Genomic DNA, 2,837 nt, shown 5'->3' on the forward strand with positions numbered 1-2,837 from the left:
GTCCTCTTTTGGAAGACCAAACAAAGTAGTTTCACTTTCACAACGAAGCACACAGCGTCTTCACGACATGATGAAACAGCGGCAACAATACTACAGTGAGAATAAAAGTTACGCCTTCTTTCTTTGCGTGAACATTTGGGCGGTGTTATGCAAATCTTCCCACATAGTGAGGTAGATATGTGGGGGCGTGTTAGAACGAGCCGTTTTAGGTAGGTGTGGCCGACTCTGAACTTTTATAAAGAATATCTCTGGATTTGAGACTTTAGTCTTTGCAACTTTACAGATCTTCTTTATGCACCAAGAGCTTGTAACATTCCAAAGAGAAAGGAAAAATTGAAATCGCATCATATGACCCCTTTAAGAGGTCCTGACTGAAATGGAGAAAAAAACAGTAATATTGTGAAATATTATTACCATTTAAAAGAACTGTTTTCTATTTTAATATATTTTAAAGTGTAATTTATTCCTGTGATGGCAAAGCTAATTTTTCAGCAGCCAAATGTGATGTTTCAAGCTAAATTCCAGTTATTTTAGTGCAGTAAATATATTAACTGAAGTTTATGATCTGTGCCGCTGCTTGTTGATGTCAGTTATAAGAAATTATTTGAAATGTCTTGTGTATGCGTATAAATACTGAGAAGGATCATTATATATATATATATATAGAGAGAGAGAGAGAGAGAGTTGAATCAACAGAACTATTTTAATGAGCCCAATTAAATGCAGTAATTGTGGTTTGAATATATCTGATCATTTAAAGCGCAGATGAACGGCTTCTCTCGTCTCGACTGTCTCTTATCTCCAGTTCCAGGCTGTCTAGCAACAGGCCTGCAAAGTTTAACTACACAAACCTTTAGCATCTCATCTGTCTCGCAAGATGTAACATGCCCTCAGGAACCTTCAACTGGGAAATGGACAGAAAAGTGTCCGCTTTCAGTGGTGAGGAGATAGAACTGCTGATACGAGCTGCTTATCTGCACAGAAGTGTGTGTGTTTGATGAAACATACTTGTGTGTGTGATAGAAAGAGGGGGAGAGTGGGTTTTGAGATATTTAGCGTGTCAGATCCTGCCGACTGGTCCCAGGTTTGCCTGTAGCTTAGAGTAACGTCACTGTGAACATGTGCTGATGCGAGTCTGTACATGTCGGCACCCGACTGCTCTCTGGATGGGTGAACACAATGAAGAGAACTAGACCCCCACCTCTTGCAGAATGGCTCTTTTGTGCATAACTACAGTCTCTAGGGGCACTGTAATATAATGTAGGGAGTAGATACAGTCTGTACACTTAGAAGAGACTGCGGGCAGACAGCGCAGATCAACAGATACAAATCAGAGATTGCCTCAGGGGTTACGTAAGGCATGTTTGCCCATAGGAAAGAAAAAATACAAATGAGAAGGTGACGTTCATTTTTGATGAAAATGAAAATCCTTTCTCTATCCCAGTTTAATGTGATTAAAAATACAAATGTACATATAAATGTTTAGACATTTAAAAGTGTTTAATTCATCTTAAAAATAATATATAACTGACTCATCATTAAATAATTTTTTAATTGTAAAAATATAAAAAAATAATTTAAATAAATACACTGAAAAAAATGGCTCAACTAATAATGTGAGTTTCGTGCAGCACTAGGCCAGTCTATTTCTGAGCAGTTTCAGATGGGAAAGTGTTTTGAAACCTGTTCGAAAAGGGTCATTTTTACTGTAAATTAGTGCTACAAAAAGTAACACTTCAACTTTGTGTTTACTAAAGAAAGTGCTATGAAATTAAAGGGGTCATATGATGCGATTTCAATTTTTCCTTTCTCTTTGGAGTGTGACAAGCTCTTGGTGCATAAAGAAGATCTGTAAAGTTGCAAAGACTAAAGTCTCAAATCCAAAGATATATTCTTTATAAAAGTTAAGAGTCAGCCACGCCTACCTAAAACGGCTTGTTCTAACACGCCCCCACATATCTACGTCACGATGTGGAAAGATTTGCATAACGCTGCCCAAATGTTCACGCAAAGAAAGAAGGCGTAACTTTTATTCTCACTGTAGTATTGTTGCCGCCGCCGCCATGTCGTGAAGGCGCTGTGTGATTTCGTTGTGAAAGTGAAACTACTTTGTTTGGCCTTCCAAAAGAGGACGATATCGCTTCGTCATGCCTGGAGCTGATCCGTGCTGGTTGCCGAGGAAATACAATAACTTTGCACTGTGGATCGCCGGATCGGCTTTCACCGTGGACGAAGCGGAGTCCAGCCCGGGGTCATCACATGTGGTTGTCGCAAGCCCTCCGGACGCTCCTTCATCGAATCCGCCTACCGCACCATTCTCAAGCCCACCGGCCTCCGCTCACTCTAGCCCTCCGGCCGTTCCTCACTCTAGCCCCTTTTCAGTTTTTTCTCCTTAGGAAGAACCTTAATTCACATGTTTCTAACTGGTCAGATTTGCCAGTATACATATACTCTGCAAAACTGTCCTCTAAAATGTCATCTTTGGTTTGGGTGACATTTTCCAGGGCTGACATTCATATGTATAAACTGGCATGAAAAAAAAAGAGAACCAATGAGGACTGTTGATCGCCATACTCTCCCCTGTGGGGTAGGGATGTGTGTATTTACTCAGGGCCTGTCCCAGGTGCTATAGAACCCCTCCGGATTAGATCAGGACTGGGTGCCTCCCCTTACTTCACACACACAGTCATCAGTGAGCAGCCCACCCCCAGACACACACCAACAGACCAGAAAGGGAGGATAAATTCCCCTGCTATCCCTCAGTCACTTTTAATCTGGACACAGGAAAGAAAGTGATAAATGTGAAGGAAATGCACCTTTGAATGAGTCAGTTTCTC

The sequence above is a fragment of the Sinocyclocheilus anshuiensis genome, unplaced genomic scaffold (genome assembly GCF_001515605.1).
Source record: "Sinocyclocheilus anshuiensis isolate Anshui unplaced genomic scaffold, SAMN03320099.WGS_v1.1 scaffold124, whole genome shotgun sequence".
NCBI classification, from domain to species: domain Eukaryota; kingdom Metazoa; phylum Chordata; class Actinopteri; order Cypriniformes; family Cyprinidae; genus Sinocyclocheilus; species Sinocyclocheilus anshuiensis.